The sequence below is a fragment of the Oculina patagonica genome, chromosome 3 (genome assembly GCF_052425735.1).
Source record: "Oculina patagonica isolate OP01 chromosome 3, crgOcupat, whole genome shotgun sequence".
NCBI classification, from domain to species: domain Eukaryota; kingdom Metazoa; phylum Cnidaria; class Anthozoa; order Scleractinia; family Oculinidae; genus Oculina; species Oculina patagonica.
The window spans coordinates 14,803,509-14,822,185 of NC_135760.1; the positions used below are offsets into that span (position 1 = coordinate 14,803,509).

The following is an 18,677-nucleotide window of genomic DNA, read 5'->3' on the forward strand; positions in this document are numbered from 1 at the left end:
GCTGAATAGGAGCACAGAAAAATGACTCCCGATCACAAGGTTCCTCCCACTACATGCGCCAGCAGTATGACGTCACAAGAGTGAGAATATTCAGGCGGTTTGTTGGTCCACGAGACCACAAGTCGACATTTGGTTTACGCCAAATTTAAAAGTATTTCCTTTCCTTTCTTTAATCGAAAACCGACTTAATTTGCAAGCAGATGTTATTTGTATATATTTTCAAAACTGAATACAATGACATCTTTACTTCATGATCATCTAATCTGCGAAAAAATGATTGTCATGACAACGAACGCCAGAGTCTGCGTCCTTAGTGCTGACCGGATGAAAATCGGGCAATGCGGATCGGATTAACATTGATCTTTAACCTTTGATTCCCCGGAGTGATCAACCTCTTTTTGCTCTCAACAAATCAATACATTGTCAAGAAGACAGTTGATAAGAATAAAGAGAATAATCGACTAGGAGATATTGTCTGGTGTACAAGGAAATTCTCCGTACAATCGACCATTAGGAGAAATATATTTCGATTGGGAATTAGAATTGATATTTTAAACTTGTGACTGGCTTTTAATCGAAGGCCACAATTTTGAACAATAAATCTTAAAAAGGGATAGCCTTTGAAAACTTTTGCCTGAAGAAAGAAAATATATCACAATTTTTCTACAATTAACATGATTAATGACAACATGTACTCGCGTACTCTTAAAATGAAGCCGCGATTTGAAAACAGACGCGAACTGACGCATATTTCTTCATTAGATTTGTGATTTAAATATAATAAAGCACTAATGTTTCCACTATCTGCCCAATCATATCAGAGAGATGTTGTAAATTGAGCGGACGCTAAGAGTCATTTGGCATAAATTTTGTCGGTGTTCACCTGTTTCGATCATCGGGTTTGTCTGCCGAAAATCATCTAAGTATATTATTGATTTTTTTTTCGCCGCTGTCAAACATGACCGGAGAAACATCAGAATTTTCGCTTCGTAAAAAACGAACGTGTTCACAAAAAACGGGCTAAGATCGGTGATCTCTCTCGAAGTTACCAGAACAGTATGGAAAGCTTACGGCTTAGAGAACGCCAGAGGTAAACACGAGGTTTATTGGCTTGATTCGAATGCAAAATCATCATTGGTTGATGGGAGTGTCACATTGTTTGATTCAAGTCGCGCTGTTCTCATTTCATATTATCTCACGTTCGCAGGATTTTGGATTTGCCTCGAGACTCGACTGGCCACAAAGACCCGTCTTTGTAAGTACAATTGAAGATTTACACAATTTTTTCCATAATATCTAGCAATAACAACAAACTTATTCAAAACTTAGCCTTAGTTTAAGCTGGGCGTGTATTTGGAATATTTTTTTTTCGCGGGAATGACGAATTCGAAATGGCAGGTGTTGCATGTGAAGCATTTAAATTTTAAGAATCACGTCCTTCGCTCTTTGCAACGGTATTTATGAAAAATTTACCATTCCAGAATGGTTTTTAAAACAATACAAAATGTCTTTACTCGATGAAGAGTGCTTGGCGTATATTTGCGCCCTCGATTTGAAAAGCTTTCAACGACCAACATATAGACAATCATTGAAACCATATTTTTAGTGCATTATTCGACGAGCTTTTATCTGTTCTTAGTACAATGAACATCATACAAGCCGCTTTTAAGCTAAATCCTCTATGCTTGAGGACCATATTGTGCTGAAAAATCGCTTATCAAACTTTTTTGTAGTATTTTTTTCGCCCCAGCGTCTATTGTAGTAATCGTATGTTATTTGTTTTTATCGTTCCATCATTCTGTGGTCTTTATATTTCGGGGAAGATTTTTCTGATAATTATGGAACTTATATCTCTTCGGTTGCCAAAACACTGCAACATGATGTAGTAGTCCATTTCTCAATATATTTCAAGTAGTTACGTATGTTATATGTTGCTTAGCGATTTTGAAGCTCGTTTACTGTAAATTTATTGGCGATTTTTTTCTCAGTTATTTTGAAAAAAATGTTGATAGGGAAAAAAATATTTTTGTACTGTATTTTCACAATATATGATTGTACCGGAAAAAAACATTGTAAGTTTGCGATGTAAGATCCTTAAATTCGCTCTGCATGAGTTTTATAGAATTCCCACCTCAATAAAGATTACGTGATGCTTTTTCAAAGGTGAACTCGTCGAGAAACCTGTTTTGTTAGTTTCCTTTGAATGTATTTGTTTTTCACTGATGTTTTTAAACTACAACTTATTCCTTTACATATATTTACTTGATCGGAGCCAGTAAACTCTGATTTCTGTGACGAAATTGTCATTTTGTAACTGAGACTTTCTGAAGTTTGTTTCAAATTCCAATATTCTAGGCATCTGTACAAACAAACCTAAGGCGTATGATCGATCAATCTGAGCAATTCATCAATGAATGTGTCGCCGACCATAGATCTTTTAGCAGCACTGCAGCCCTATGCTAGCTAAAAAAGGTAATCTTTAAAACTTATGAAAATTATCTAAATAATATTAGAACCTTTAGTAAGAAGTGCTAAGCAGCAAAATTAACCGGTTGGGAAATCTATGAGTACAAGATAATTGGTAACAGCCCCTCCCAGCTAGGAACAAATCATGACATTTTTATTATTTTTAACAACCTTCGCAGAATACTTACATTTCTGAGTACTTATACGACAAGGTTACTCAACGAGGAAATTACAATAAAGAAAAGGCCTTATAGAGTTCATGTCTTGGCACTGAAATTGTGTATGCTTCGTTTTTTAGTCAGCGCTAAAAGGGGTACATTTCAAATACAATACGATTTTAAATTGAGCTATCAACAATTCAGTGGAAAATTGCAGAATAACAGATTTCGAAAGCCGGGCGTTTGAATTGAGATGAAACTATGTGACTAGCTAAAACATATTCACCCAACAAAACTTTTTAACTCAAAAGTTGTCTTATAGTTAAACTACTGGCGTACAGAAAACCAGGTTCCAGTTGACTCGGACTGGTCTGAACCGAAAAACAATCAAAGTTGGAGTTTTTGTTTATATTTATAACAATTTCAACACTGCTAGACCTTTTGGTAAAAGTTTTGCATTGCGGTCTGCATGAGATGGTCCTAAACTTTTTCTATGAAATGATGAAGTTTATTACCACAAGGGGTCCAGAAAACTCTTCGTAGAGATTTCGTGCGATCAAACGAAACAGTATTATATACGTTAAGAGTTCTTTAACGCTTTCCTTTGTCTTATGTTTTCCTATTAGTCACGTCCGGAAGAAATTACGTGAAATTAGAATCTTAGAATCAGCCGGAACATCTATGCCTTTATTTTTAAATTGAAGCCTTTGTTCGTTTTCCGATGGTTTGCTTCGAAAGAACAAGTTGCTTGCATTATGTGAACAAAATGTTTTGACTCTTTCGCGTAATTTTGAGCTCGATCGAGTGAAATTCGTGCAGCAACTGAAATCAAATGTTTTGTTGCTAAGCACCAAAAGAAATTTCGGGATCGTTACATTTGAACATGAATAATGAATGAATTAGTAGAAAAGTTTCAATTAACGCTCAAGTCATCGATTGCTCTCTGAAAATCAGTGAACTTACATGAAAAAAAAAATGAATTTTTTATTCTTCGGCAAAGTAATACCCCCTACGTTTTTTAAACAGAATACCTTTTTAAGGCGAAAACTTTAACAGAAGTCTCGATCGAGACAGTTCAATCGCTAATGCTTTTTAATTTCCATTTCATGCTTTTTATTACGTTTCCTTAGTGACTTCATCAAAAACTCTTAAAACAGGTACATCCGCTTTACATACTGAGTTTCAATTCCCTAATGAAATGCGTTTAAGAAAATACTTCAGTGACAAATAAGCTATGCAAGGGATTCAGCCGAGACTGACACTCCGACAGTGCAACCCGATCTTGCCTTTTAATTATTTCATGGCAGGTGAAATTTTTTATTTTATTGTAATAGCTATCGGCGAATACAAAGGTTCAATTTATTTCATTTCCTACGGCTAACAATGATGTCTCTTTCAACTTCGCGTTAATATAAGGAGTACGTTTGACGTCTCGTGGATGGCGTCGGAACTAGCGTCGATTTTGGGGATACTGAAAATTTGAGTTACCGCAAATGAAAAAAGCGACATTGTTACATGTTTTGTGACCGGCATATTGAAAGGTCTATAACCGGACAATGGGCAACTCATTTCAGTAGCAATAAGCAATTTACAAATTTCTTTTTGGATCTTAAGAAACCCCTAGAGACTTGTTAAAAGTTTAGTAGTGATACCACTCGAAAAATTACACTAGAAAGGATAAAGGATCGATAATGCAGGCAAATGGAGACTGAAGACAGTAAACTCACACTGAAATTGATTTATCAGTTTCATCAGCTTCCATGGGAACAAAGTGTTTTCATGCTTGGAGACTGACAAATGTTTTGCATTATAAAGACAAGCTGCTACCACTACTTACTGTATCTATAAGTGGTTTTACCGATCTGCGGATAATGGCAGCTGAATGCCAAAATGCCAAACTGGTCGGCACTTGTGTCGAGAAAAAAAGACTTACTATTTTCGCTACATTCCGTAGCATGTGTTCTCTAGTAGTTTGTAAAACTATTAAAACATAGAGGTATTGTCGGTAGGCCAATGAAAATGAGCGTAGTTCTGATCTAAGCCGCTCTCAGTGGTATATTAAACCAATGCTGGTCAATGACGAAACTGCCAGACAGATTATTAATAATACAGTATTAATTATTATCAGCGAAACCATGTACCAACTTAGAAGACTGTCATGTAGACTTACTTTTTGTATCTTCGGACCTCAGTTACAGAAAATTATTATGGCTCCTGGTTTTGTCAGTTACAGAAAACTGCGAGGAACCTTAAACTGATAAGTTTTGTCAGGAGCATAGGCTCTGGTTTTGTCAGAAGTTCATAATTCAAGATTATAAACTTCTGGTTTTGTTTGTCAATAAATACGTAGCCAAACGACGGGGAAACACTGCGGCATTTAGCAGTGTTGCCTGGTCAAAAAATAAACGCAAAATATATCTGGAAAAATACTCCAGCTTCCTTTTTGACTATAGTTGTTTTCCTTTAAAAAAAACTTAAAAAAGTAGATATCATGCCGTGTGTAGGTTAAGTGTAGGTTGCACTGCGGTGACAGCCTAGTTTCCAGTCCCTTATTTCGTTTAGCATCAGCAAGGAGATGGGATCAAGTGAATTTTAATAAAAATATGGATACCACAAGACTCCGCGACTTCTAGTTGTTAGGTGGCGGGTTTTTGTCTGCCCTGGCGAGGATTTTATTGAATCTCTGGCAAACATCAAGATTTAAGTGGGTCTGTTTTAGAGGCAAAGGTGTTATTCCGACATTCAGAGAACTATCTGAAGAGATCACGGCTGATGTAAGCAACACCTGAACTGGCTTTAAAGTGCTACTATGATCAATTTTGATCTTCATATTTTTACATTGTCGAAACAATTAGACTCACTCACCGCCAACAATCCAACGAACATCAGAAGTCGTGAAAACAATCCAGAGAAACGGCCGCCAGACAACCCTCCAAGGCTGGGCGAATAGGGAGAAAATGACGTCATCAAGGCAAAAACCTCACGGGGAAAGAAAACAATCAGGAAGCACGAAAAACAAGCCCAAAGTGTCGTATTTGATCGTAGTAGCACTTAAAAAGGGAGTTGCTTCTTATCAAAAGATTTATCAAAGAAATCAAGCCTCGGTATCTTGTTTTTAATTTGCTGATTTGTCCGACGTTTCTTCATATTCTCTTGGTAATAACCAGGGCACGCAGAATAAGACCTCGGAAGCCTTTATTTGATTTGTAAAGGCTACACTGTAGCCTTGATTCAGCGCCTTTTTTCTGAGCTGTCCGAGCTATTCGTACATCGCCATTGGTTATACAGTTAATAAATCTTAAAAAAATTTATAAGGGGTTTTTTTTTTTTTGGGGGGGGGGGGGGGGGAAAAAAAAATAAAAAAATTTTTTGGGGGGGGGAAAAAAAAAAAAAAATAATGTTTGTATAAAAAAAATATAAAAAAAAAAAAAAAAAAAAAAAAAAAAAAAAAAAAAAAAAGAAAAAAAAAAAAAAAAAAAAAAAAAAAAAAAAAAAAAATAAATCCCCCCCCCCCACAAAAAAAAAAAAGGGTCCCTTAAGCGTAAAAAATACAGCGGACGTTACCGAAGTTTTTGGTTTAACCTTGTTGTTTGTAATTGTAAATAGGATTTTTCTAAAGCCGATCAACCCCCGCGCAAATCCCTCTCAAATACTTCTCATAAGATAGTTATGGGTGCAGATCTCTATAAAGAGCTTAAAATAATCCAAATTGCGCACGTGGCTGTAATTTTTAGTTTTTGTTTTCAAACTGTACCTCTGTTGTTCAGTCAGGTTGTTCAACTTTCGAACAAAGGAGGGTGAGACGGGAGGCTTCGCTCTAAGGGGCTACCAGGGGGGGGAACAAGGGAACAGGCAAAGGGGACGGGAGCGCAGGGCGGGAACCGAAAAACAGACTAAAATTCGGAAATGTGTGGGAACATGGGAACAAAGGCAAATTGGAAGGGAACAAGAGAACAAGGACCCCCTGGGAGACCCTCCGCTCTGAATCGAGACCAGTGTTTATCAAAGGTTCAGCAGTTCACCCAAAGTCTTGAATACTTAAATAAGTGATTGACTAATCCGATCTACGGTGCATTTCTCACTCCACCTTCAAGTCTTTCACGAAATCAAACAATATTCAGCAGAGTAAACTAAAGACACTAGAGTTCGTTATGCGTCGCAGCAACTCTAATACAGTTCTAATGTCTATTGAATTCACTGATTTTTTAGTGCCTTTTCTTGTAAGTATTTCTCATCTCTCAATACACCAAGAGGCCTACGAGGGTACCCCTTTTCGTGTTTCCTTCAAAAAGGCGAGGGCTAGGGTCAAACGACAAGGATTACTCCATCAAAAATTAATTAAAAAGAAGTCGTTTTTGCAGGCACGGTGAACTCCTTCCTAATCATATTCCAACCGGATTTCCTTCTTTGCGGTCAACTTAGCTCAGTCACGATCACGACCTGTTTTAGACGCAAGATTCAAATATCTAAACGCAAAAAAAGTCTTTACCGCCATTGTTTTATAGCCAATTTCAATATTCTAGGCAGACGGAGAAATCGTCTGGAAATTTTTAACGATTACCAGACGAGCACGTGGGTAGTAATGTGTTCATCAGCTGATAATCGTGACGAGTGACATATAGAGGCGTATATCGATTTTCAGACGATCAAATCTTTTTATAGCTACGTAAGATCGACCTTTATGCGTTATTTCCTATTCATGCTTGATCTGTGGTGAGCTTGCTTTATGCTTACGAATTGCGTCGATTTTCTGTAGCGGGAAAAAGCCTGATTTTGACCGCGCTGCCGCTAAAATCTTGGTCAGCAGTTTTATATTTTGTCGAACCATCTGCGCTGAAATGCTGGCGTTTTTCGGCGAGAGAGAACCGAGGTTAGTGTTGATTTGATTTCTTTTCTTTATAACTTTTCGTTTATAGAGAAGCTTGCTTATACTTCTATATCATCATTGTCATGTTCAAGAACTGTTTGTTTGATTTCGTGAACTGCGAATATAAATTATTCAAAATTTGTATTTCATTCAGATCTTATCGGTGTCGACTCGCGTTTTCGTCGCTCAGAATGTTTTAAGCGTGCTTCGGTTTCTCTGTTATTTTTCTTCGCATAAATAGACTTCCCTTAGTTTTGAGTGTTCTTTAATTCAATGCTTCGGTTTTCTTTATTTTTCAATTGAACATTAAGTGGGATCAGATTTGTAGTTACTGTAAATAAATCGAAAGTGTAATAAGATGTAGGATATAAATTTACAAAACCAAAACAACCTGCTACACTTTCACAATTTACAATAGATTTTAGCTTTCATGTAACTGATCCATTTCACTCTCTTTTTGTTTGGTTCAATACAGTTTCAAACCATTTGGTTTAATATTTGAAGGCCAAATATAGGCATTACATCACAGCCTGCAGATTTGCAAAACACTATGCACGAGATTTCCCAATCCGAATAAATTTTACCTTATGTACAAAATCTACTTGTTCGAGAATGACATACTTTTGACTTAATTTGATGGATGATTTGATCGCATCAGTCACCTGATATAAGTATGTTTGGACTTTTAAATGACTTTGTAATGACTTATTTTTTTTTGTTTTGGTTCGTGTACTTTGCTGACATCTTTAATTTTGAAAGCAAAAAAAAAAAGCAAACGATAGGAAACTCACCAAAACATTATTATCGCGTTCTTAGGTTGGTTTTATATGTTCCCCCGTTTTTTTTTTGTGTTTTTTGTGGGGGGGGTTTGGGGAGGGAGAGGGGGGGCTTATGGGACTGATTGTTTTTCTTTTTGCTCAAAATATCTTTGGTCAGATTGAAGCAAACGTGCAAATTTACTGTTTTTTGTTTTGTTTTTGTATTTTTATTATTTTTATAAATTCCCAATTCGTAGAATTGGGGGGGGGGGGGGGGGGGGATGGGGAGTCCTGACCTTTGGATCTTATTTCCAATAATATGAGGAGGGATTCTTCAGAATTTTATCATTACAGTTAAAGACCATTGTCTGGCCGATAAGTCTCCGCTGGGGGTGCCAGGTCAGCAATATTATGTGGTTGTCATGTAAGCTCCTTGAAGTGTCAAGTTCAACAGACAGATTTCATTAGGGTGATGCTTATATCGGTTTTCAAGGTGAAAATATTACAATATTCCTCAAAGAATAAAATAAATATGGTGCGTGAAAACACGTAGCAGAAAATGAAAGTATCAGAAGTTATGCAACAAACTTTGAAGATCGAAAATGTTTATTCCTTACAAAAACGACTTCACTTAACCACCTTCTTGAGGCACCAAACTGAGAGAAAATTTAGAGAAACTCCTCACCCAGGCCTTTTGTGTAGCCTCAAACGGTAGTATATTGTAAGAACGATATAATGACATGGCTATTAGTTTTTTTTAGTTTTTTTTTTAAGCTAAATACCTTAGACACTTTAATAAAGTATTTCATTCATTCATGGCTAATTACGCGTTCTTGTGGCGTCACGCGCCAGCGATATTAAATCGGCTTTTTAAAGTGATTTTTTCCCTCTTTTAGCGTTTTCAAATTGAATCACCTGAGACCTCCAATAACCTGTCATAAATGTTTCCTGTTATCTTTCTCTGGCACTGTTGTCTAGGCAGTTTGGCTGACGTTTCGATAATTCTGCCTTGATTCACTAGGATTTTGTCATTAAGTGGAGCGCACCCCATTTTGTTTGCACATGCAATATAGAAACAACCAAAAATTTAACGATATTGTGACAATAAATAGAAATATTACTAGTAGACGATAGCCCTGTTGTTTTTTGTCAATTGAAAATCTTTCCATTTGATGAACAAATTTACTTCATATTTGCTCGTTAGTCGTTGAGAAAAAGCACCAATATTTTCACAATCGAAGATTTGATCGCCAGCAAAATAAAACTAAACGTGTGTCATTGTTTTCATTGTATGACATCTTTTGTTAGATTGACAAGCAGATCAAAGTCGTATTTAGAATATCAACCATTTGAACATTATCAGATCGTTATTCTTAGTTTGAATTCTCAAGTGGCGTCTAGAGAAAGTGAAATATTTTGGATGAGTGTTGTATTTTCGCAATGAAAAACAACCTTGCAGAAACCGTGAGAAAATTCACGCAATTAAAACGTGTTATAAACAAGTTTTTTGCCGCTAATTTCGCAGAAAAGCCCGCCAAAACATGATATTTTTCAACCAGAACCAAAATCCATCAGGGGTTATATTGTACCGTGAATAAAACGTGCTAAATTGCGAAACGCTTTCAATAGCAAACTTCCTGCACTCGAAACGCAAACAAACAAAAACGTCTTTAGTCATGTAAGCTTCAGAAAGCTGGTCGCTGATTGGTTCGTTGAGAGCGTTAGATGACGTCCTTTCCGAAGCACATCAAGTAGAAGTAAAATTTGTCGCACAAGCCTCTCATTTGCATATCTCTCCTTTGTCAGCATGCATCCAGCGAGAGTTTTCAATTAACCCGCTGTCTTTCACGACTTGACCTAAGCGAAGAAGATCGACTGCGAATTTGTGCTGTAAAATCTGGAAACTTGTTCGCAAATTCCGTAGAAAGAGTTCGGTAAGTAACACGCTTCATTTGACACCGAAAGTTTGATCGAGTATAAACTTCTCAACTTCATTCAAACTTAAGTTTTCTTTGCATTAAATAAACCTAGAATCGATTTAAACTTCATGTTCGTGTGTAGGCAGATGACATCCATATAAAGTCGTATTTAAAATGCTGCTAAGTTGAAAGGTTTCGAACGCGTCCAAATTTCACTTTCGCAACTGTATTGTAACGGAAATGCGACAATAGTTAGAGAAATAGTTGGTGTATTTATCGAATAAGATAGGATAGTACTGTAGGTTTGTTTCGATCAGGTGTTTTCTCTGACGTACTTAGCACGATTTCTTTTGTTTAGGATTTTCAGCGATTTTACATCGTTTGATGTTCGCAGAATGCAATCGAAAGATGAAATAATTTCCGCCAAACGTGTGTTACAAAACCTCAATATGGTCGACGCAAAATCCGCCGCGGTTGCCAGATAGGCTTATAAACAATGTTTAAAGCGGGCACAAAGGCCTCTTTAGAGGGGTCTAAAGTGAAAATAGCGAGCTGTAATTAACAATGTACATAGCAGCACGGTGAATCTGCGAAAACCCACTAAAAATTGCATCGAAACGGTTTCCGCATTCTGCCTCTAGGCAGAGAAAGGTCGCTCCTCGAATTCACCTTTTCAATAGCTAGCTAAATACAAATTTCGCTCATGTAACGAATGTTTTCATGTCACTTCATGCAAATCGGGGCGGCTGGCAATTATTTAGGTGCAGATGCCCTGTTTGTGAAGATCAGGCTTTAAGCTAATTCAGCGCAACGAAAGCGAAATTTTGCGCTAGATTGGTAGTTCAAATTGGGGAAACAGGTTTTTAAGACAACAGGTTAAAAACGTTACTTAAGCTGATGCTCTCGATTATGCGTATACCAAGGCTTATACCTGTCAAAATTATTTTCTGACAGATGTCTAAGTTAAGAGCCTCAAATAATTTGTACACGAAACAATTTTACTGGCAAACAACCTTCGATGATTTATTTTAACATGAAGAGTGAAAGCGAAGGACAATTTTCATTGCCCCCAACAAAGGATTAGTTATAAAAATGTCTCAGTTGTTATCGAGACTGCTTCCTGAGTTTTTCGCGCTCATTAATAATGTAACGCTATGGTTGGTCGCACCCAAATGGTCAAAAAATATTGGTATTGTTGCACGATGTGTTGTGATAGGTCCGGACATGCTGTCAGGCGTTCATACAGTGAGTTCGCTTGCTGAATGTAAATAAGGCTTCACTTTGAATTTGCGTTCTTCAGTCATCCGTATTTTTAGAAAAATCCGCCAGTCAACCTCAAGGGTGGAATTGAAGGAAATTCAAATGAGTTTTTGTTGCGCGGTTTTAGAAAATTTTGTGTGCCTCTTTGACGACAGTTTATTTATGACCGATTGATGTGGATTGAGGTTTCCGGGTATTGGTTGCGGGCAACGGCGGTACGAGACGGAGCGAGGGAAATTCGCCACTACAAAGATTGTTTTTGTTAGCACGAGTCTAGGAACTATTCCTGTAAAGCTTATACGGACCGCTTCGAACGAGGAAAAGATAGTTTGATGATCGAAAGCACTACCATTTCGCCGTCACTGTTGTCCGAGCGATCTCGCCACCGTTGTATGGAGGATGTCTTCCTTCTGGGAAAAATTGGCGCAACCGTAAGTAAAGAAAATATTTTTCAACGCTTTCCATTTGCGCGATGATAGCAAAGTCAATCAATATCGACAGTTCCCATCCCAAAATTCAGAAGTACTTCGCTGTTTACCAGTGCATGTCGCTAAAAATACGGCATTAGCTGGTCAAGTTTGAAGACTGCTTGAGCCAGACATCCGGCCAGTAAAGCGAAATGTACCATATTCAGTACATAGTTATCTTTTTACCTTATTTTATGATAGTTTTGTTGATTTGAAGAAGTCAACACCAAAGATGAATATACAATCGAAAACGTCGCCTTGACAAGTGGGAAGTTGAAGAATTCTGGGAAACGAGTTGACGTTTTCAATTCTTGTTCAATCTCAAAAGCAATTTTCTCGACATCTGTCATTGTACAATTGAAAATTGTCATAATATTTAGGTATCTTGAAATCATCACGTGTATTCCTCGGTCGCTCTGCAAGATCTGTTTGTTTTCAAAACAAGGGATACTTTTAGCTTTAAATCCCTTAAAATATCGAGAATGAAATGTATAAAAATACTGTATATCACGCAGCGAATGGAAGCGGTTCGTCTTGACATAATTTTCATATGCAGCAGACTTCTAAACACAGAAGCATAAATCCCATAAATCTATTAAACAATTTTGGAAGCGTTGACAAAATTCAGTATCCCCTCCTTAAACAATATAAGAAATTACCCAAGTCCTTAAAATCATATTGTTAAGCTTTATTACGGAGACACGAACACATTGCTTTAATTTGCGGTTTAAGAGTTTACTATTTGCTATTTACATTTTGCGACTTTGCGCTCATAGAATATGCTATTTAGAATGTTTTATTGTGTGCGAGAGACAACAGTTCTCTCACATTAAGCTTTGTTGCGCAGAAAAAAATTAAAAAAATTTGTATCAAGTCTTTGTTCGTCAAGTTTTGACCAGAAATTATCAATATGGGACACATCATCGAAGATTCTAGAAGTATAGTGTATTTCGTGTTAAAAAGTTATTTTGATTATAGATAAATTTAATATATTCACAGCGAATATAATTTCAGTCGATCGTCGACAGTAGACAGGGTAATTTGATTTTCAATCTAAAAACCTTTTGTCAGATTTCAATTGTTAAACTAACTTTGTTTGTCAAAGTTACGGCTTGCTTGACTTCAAAAAAACGACATATTGAGATGTCACAATTTCTGTCGAAATTATCATAAAAATTTGACGCCTTTTACAGTAGGTATAAAGTCGCTCAGAGATTGTTTTAGAATTTTGTATGCACTGGTTATTTACAAACACGACGAAGTTCTGGCTTCTTTTTTGTACATAATTTCCTGACACGCGCTTGTTTGAAGGCGGGAACAATTTTAACCGCCGAAGCTTTTGTTTCCAAGCCAATTGAAATTACAGGCGTATGCAAATGTACAAATGCGTGCTCATTCGAAGATTTCACGGATTAGGACTTTTGTTGGGTTACTTTGGAACCTTTGATCGACACTTTCATTGTAGAGTGTTCTGTGGGTCATTGTTTCCGCCTTCCAATTTTACGGCCGTGTTCTTTGTTTACGCAGTTTGCTATTGTTCTCGTGTTTTGCCTCCACTCAACATGGTTCCATTGTTAACTTAATTGAGGTATTTTTTCCACGTGCGTTCAATTCAGTTCAACCACAAATCAATTAAAATCTATCCCTGGGGGCGCTCCAATTAGCGAAGTTCTTTTTTTTTTTTTATTTTTTTTTTTTTTAGCGAAGTTCTTTGAAAACTTTGTCTTCTTTCTGAAAGTTCCATGAAAGTTAGTGAAGAAGCAATTTTCTTAAGTGAATTTAACTTCCTCAGTTGATTAAACACTACCATTGTCTGTTAATGTTCAAGTTATTTATTAGAAATATTTTGAGAACGGATTAGAATGGATTGGCATGTTTTTTAAAACAATCACGACAGCTTGAGTGTTTTCTATTGTTGATCGATTTTGCGAGTTCTCTTGTTACATTGCATAATTTATAAGTACAAACGCATACCATAACATTGCAGCATTTGTTTGAACCGTAAAACCACTGATACGAAAAACAAAACTACAAACCTTCCAGGGAACATTTGTTTTACTTTCACGTCAGATATTACATAGATATGATAACAGAGCACCCTTTCAGAACTCAGATAGGCATGTTTTCACATAAAACTTGATGAATTTGATAATATTCGGAAGGACGTGTCTCAGTTTAAAAATCAATAACACTGTGCGTTTGTTTTTGGTTTTACGATGTCGGGGCTCTTTTACTGGCTTCAAAGACTCGTGGAACATGCTCTTGACCAATCAGAGATAAGAATATGTTGTTTTCTCAACCAATCAGATACAAAGCCCGCACTAATTGGACTTGGCTCCAGCGTCTTTCCCGCGCTTTTCTTGGGGTCAGAATGGGTTTAAAGTTAAAGTGATTACCTCTCAGGTTCCTACTTATTTCGTTAACTTTTTTTCCCTGAGTCAGTCGAGAAAACAAGTACCGATTTTTTGCCAACCTTCGTTGAAGTACTGAGAATTTCCAAGTCTTATTATCCAATCAGAAAATATCACTCACAAGTTGAAACTTCGGTGTTTAAATAATCATCATCGTCATCATCATCATTTATTAGACACTTTAGAACTGACAGTTTATAGCAAAACCTAGTGGTAGGTAGGGCGAGGAGACCTCCAAGAAACCACCAGGCTTAAAGGGGAGGCCACATCGGTTAGCAATATGTTAGTAATTTAGTTGTGGATGTGCGGCTAGGTCAATTTAGACTCGTTTCATTAAATCCGCAGACTCGGCTAATTCTCGTAGACTAGATGATTTCCCCCTCGACTGGTACTTGGTTCCCTTGACTGAATTCAGCAGTTTCTTACCAGACAAAAACTAATTATTAATTTTTTCATTCGCAGTCTTCCTGATCCGTCATCGTGCAAAGGACGCAACGCTTCGGCCATCTTTGGTGCAAGCCCAAGCTTTGGTCTATACCCAGCAGAGACTAAGCCGCAGTTCAGACCAGCCCCGCCCAGAAAAGTTAGTGAACCCAGGAAGGTCAAAAGGAGCAACAGTGATGTAGCACTCAGGAAAAGATCCAATCTAAGACGGAAGTCAGGAGATTTTAGCCAAGTTAGAAAACGCAGCGAGAGCGAGAGTGAAAAACATTTGAACGGTGTAACTTGTAACGGAAAAACTGTTTCCGCCTCGGTACTGTCTCCCGGATCTGAAGGAGGTGATTTTACTGACACAGTTCCAGAAAGCGTCTGTTCATTGGCTGAGCAGTCGCAAGATCCAAACGATTTTTCCAACCGGTATCCGCTGTTTATTCAAGTCAAAAACAGTTCGCAAGCCGCGAATAAAGCGCGCATCGTAAAACCCGTTGGTAGGGCGTCAAATCAAGGCTCTACTAAACAAGACACCACTCAAGACAAACAGACAGTTCGGCCGAGGAGAAGCGCCAGCTTTTCAGCGCCTAGAAAAACAGTTACTTCCTCAAGGCCTTCTCAGACAAGCCAGCCGGCCCAGGACTCTTTGAGAAACGGCAACCTCCGCCGTGAGAAAAGCGATATCGTTAGACCTCGTCGTACGCAATCACCGGCTAATAGTTCTGCTATCCCGAGTCCTGCGCGGTCAATATCTTCATCTAGTCTTAAGCAGGACAATAGTGTATTGAGCCCGCGTTCACAATCGCCAGCTGGTCTTCGACGTGAACACAGTGACGTCACCAAACGCCGCGCTTCACCAAGTGTAAGGCGGGAAAAAAGTGACATTGTTCGGCCGAGAGGCCAAGTAAGAACTAACTCGCCAACTGTAAGTAATGAAGATGTAGAAGGCGACATAAGTAGGTCGTCAAGCAATAGAACCTTAACTTTAAGTCCGTTGAGTAAATCTCCGTCAAAAAGTTCAATCGAAGGCAGTCGTTCCCGATCAGGAAGCAGCAGCGAGATGTCGAAGATTCCGTCGCTTGTTCGATCGCCAGCAAGCGCTGAAAAAACAGATTCGCACATTTCTCGTATTCCTTCTCTCACGAAGAAAAATAGCACTACCGAAGAACGTACTCCTCCTAGGAGTAAGATTCCGTCTCAGCTAAAGTCGACAAGGGTCAAGATGTCGCCAAGAAATCCCAGATACCTACAGTAGGGCGTAAAGATAGCACGTCGCAGAAGGACAAGGCGATTAGCAGGATCCCGTCATCTACAGCGCAAACACAAAACAGACCTGACTCCGCAAAGGAAAACAAAGATCCTACCGCTGCAAGTGTGCCTAATGGACACGAACCGGTTAAGCCGGTTAGCAAGATTCCGTCCTTCTCCAAATCTGGCATTCCCAAGTCTAAAATCCCGTCCGTGACACGAAAAGACAGCATAAACGAAGAACAGCCGACACAGAATGGAGAAGGAGAAGCACATTCTCCAGCAGTTCGTAAACAAAGTGATACTACCAAGAGTAAGATCCCAAGTGCGTCTTCAACCCCGCAGGGAACTGGTATCCCAATGGGTGTCAGCCGGATCCCGTCATTCACAAAGTCTCCATCAACGCCCGCCGCTACAAAAACACCTGAGTCAAAGCTACACACCCCTGGAGGGTCCAAACCTTCAGAACCAGACGGACCACCCGCGAACGTGTCACGCATTCCAACGTTTCCTTCCACGCCCCCGAATAAGGCCCCCGAATCTAAGGTCCCTGTTCATGGAGGGTCCAGGATTCCAGAGCCTAAAACTGCAGCCAAGTCTCCGCCAAGCTCGCTACCAGTCGCTTCAAAGCCAAGTGGGATACCTCAAGCCAGCAGGATTCCCGGGTATGCTGGCGAAATTTCGACACGGAAAATTTCAAGTACAGAGAAAGAGACTGTTAGCAACTGGAATACCAGTGGCTTCATCGCCTGTAGAAACGAAGAGCAAAATTCCTTCGCTTCCCAGACCAACAGCGATTCCCAAGCCCAACGGAGGCGAGCAAGCTGCTTCCAAGCCTAGAACGGGTATACCAACGCTAGGCGGGAAGCGACCTTCCACTGATCAAGAGAACCATACCCCGGAGGAACCTGCCACGCCGCCCAGCACCCCTATACGCGACAATTTCGCTTCCGACTCGCCCTTGGATAAGTACATTTTCTCCGAAGCGAAGAAAATGGAACAGATTCTGCGGGATGAGCCGATTGAGGTTACAGTACCGGCTAAAGAATTCGAGGACGACGAGGAATTTCTGCGCCAAGAAAAAGAAATTCTTGAGCAAGAAGAGAAAGAGCACGAGAAGGAACTACGCATGTTGGACTCGAAAGAAGCCGAGGATTTGATTTGCGAAGTTTTGAAAAGTTACGCTCCTGACATCAACAAAGAAAACCAACCAGAGCTGGACGACAGCGTTAATCTTCACATTTTGAAGGAAACTTATGAAGGATGACAACAGAAATATTAAAGAAAATGTGAATATTGATGACATCGTGCTAAAACCAGCCAAGAACGATAATGAGCTGCCTTCAAAATTAGATGTGAAGGTGGACAAAGCCGAACAAGCCGTCAGCGATTTAAAAGTTGATTCTAAAGAAGTGAAAGAAAATGGCGTGGAAGAGAGTAAGGAAATAGCTAAAGTCGAGGAAGGAAAGCCCAGCAAGAATAATGCACCAGACTTAAAAATTGTTATTCCGACCAAAAAGGTTGTTGAAAGCGAGCCGGAAGAAAAAGGCGAGGCTACAAAGAGCGAGGGACCTGCAATTGATACTCTGGGTGAATATGCTCAACAGGCCAGGCGCTCACGCAGTCGACAGCGAAAGATTGTGAGTCCTGATTCAGAAGAACCGGAGAAGGAATTTGTCGCGGAACCAGAAAAAGAGCACGAGAAACAAGCGCCTAAAGAATCAGAGAACATTGCCTCCAAAGAGCAACACAAAAAGGACATCAAAAAAGACAAATACGGAACAGCTCCCTTTGAAAGCGAAAAGAAACCTAAAGAAGCTTCGAAATCGGCGAAATCGAAGTCGAAGAGCGACAAACCGAAGTTTGTGATTGAATCATCGCTGGGCAAAGATTTCTACGCCACTCGCAAATCCAACGAGAGCATGGAGTCACGTGACAGCGTTCACGATGACGTCATTAAATCCTCATTCAAACCTGAACTGTCCGCACTTGTGTTTGAAAATAAAATTGTTGAAAAACCCTTTACATTAAAACAAACAGGAACAATTTCAGCTGAAGAAGCCGTGAGTCTAGAGGAAGCGGAGTTTGAGGACATCGATTTGAGGTCGGAGCAAGGAATGAAGAATGAACGGCGTGAAATTTCACGGAGCGTTGACACACTCGACGAAAAGACCGTGAAATGCATGGGTTGTGGGCGAGGCGGCAAGTGTTCTATAATGTAGCGAGGCGAGAATAACTGATCATTTTGGAATGTTTTCTGTTAGATGTACAGTACATTTTGCGCTCAATGACAGTTTCAAAAGTGTAACAGAGACAGTTGGATAATCCAGTCGCTTTTAAGAAAAACTTGGTTACTTGTCTTCGTGTTGGTGTTTGAAGATAACTAGGTTTATATGTAAATGATAGCATAAGTTTATAATGAAAATTTGCTATTAAAAATTATGTAATCAATACAAAAAGGCTTTGTGACATTAATCATTGTACGGAGCTGTAATTTTGAAAGTGTGGTATACAGGTAGACCGTACTGGATGATCTTAGGAACGCATCCGCAGAAGTCACGGGGATTTGCAGATTTTCGGTCAAAACTGTTTTTAAATTAGTGGTAGGCAACTTAACCCAAACATTATCTTATCTTTGAACATCTTAAGGAAGATAGAACCTTAATTTTGGATAGAAATCAAACTTCGGCT

The 18,677-nt window shown here is 38.8% G+C and overlaps 1 pseudogene across 1 annotated transcript; it reads left to right on the forward strand.

The window, feature by feature from the left end:
* Positions 1–963: 963 nt before the first annotated feature.
* LOC144646843 (uncharacterized) lies at positions 964–18,445 on the forward strand (annotated as a pseudogene). Its single transcript, XR_013569487.1, has 3 exons — positions 964–1,090; positions 1,208–1,255; positions 14,769–18,445. The product of XR_013569487.1 is annotated as an uncharacterized LOC144646843 (transcript).
* Positions 18,446–18,677: the final 232 nt, after the last annotated feature.